The sequence below is a fragment of the Chiloscyllium plagiosum genome, chromosome 8 (assembly GCF_004010195.1).
Source record: "Chiloscyllium plagiosum isolate BGI_BamShark_2017 chromosome 8, ASM401019v2, whole genome shotgun sequence".
Taxonomy (NCBI): domain Eukaryota; kingdom Metazoa; phylum Chordata; class Chondrichthyes; order Orectolobiformes; family Hemiscylliidae; genus Chiloscyllium; species Chiloscyllium plagiosum.
In genome coordinates this window covers 32,812,246-32,812,965 of record NC_057717.1, presented here as the reverse complement: position 1 = coordinate 32,812,965, position 720 = coordinate 32,812,246, and the positions used below count along the sequence as shown (strand labels likewise).

The 720-nt window shown below is 40.8% G+C and overlaps 1 pseudogene; it reads right to left on the bottom strand.

Annotated features, from left to right (window-relative positions):
• The window catches only part of LOC122552111, a 91,521-nt pseudogene that overhangs the window by 11,175 nt on the left and 79,626 nt on the right, over positions 1-720 (bottom strand).

Below are 720 nucleotides of genomic sequence, written 5' to 3'. Positions count from 1 at the left end.
CCAATTGAAATGATTGGTGCTGAATTCTGCCTGTACATCTGATTTCTACCTGGCCTGATCCAAATCGAGGTGTGATTTATGATTTTTGTGGGTTTCTGTATGTATAAGACATATCTGAGCCTCACTTAATGGGATTTGAGAGGTGTGGTGTGTCAAATAGATCCTAGAATTTATGCTCCACGAGTCATATGTGTGCGAGAAACTCCAGTTGAGAGAATCCGCCCAACGTTTCTCCATGTGTTGTGCCTGCATGTCTGACTGAACGTTGACATTTTTGACCGATAAACGTTTAATTGGACATCCGAGTGCCGATTTATGCATTAATAAACCAGCCTGTCCCGACATTGGGAGTACTTTTAGTTTAAACAGACTCAACTTCCTCATTCATTTGCCTGCCTCTCATAGATTTCTGTGAGCAACGTTCCTGATTTTTATTATTATGTGACCCGTGGGCGTGACGATTTGTGCTTAAGAGGACATGGTCTCTAACCATTCTGCCTCTGGAGAATTCCGTAAGACAGACAGTGTGAGAAATGCAATTATATGAGTGGTCCACATGGTGGCGCAGAATTAACCTAAATAACTGTATGAAACACAACTAGACAAGTCAAGTGAAAGGTGTTTGCTGAGAAGGGAGTGGAATGTGTAAACTTGGAAAAATGTATTTTTTATGTATTGGCCTCGAAGAAAGAACTAAGCATACTCAAAGTTAGTGCATAT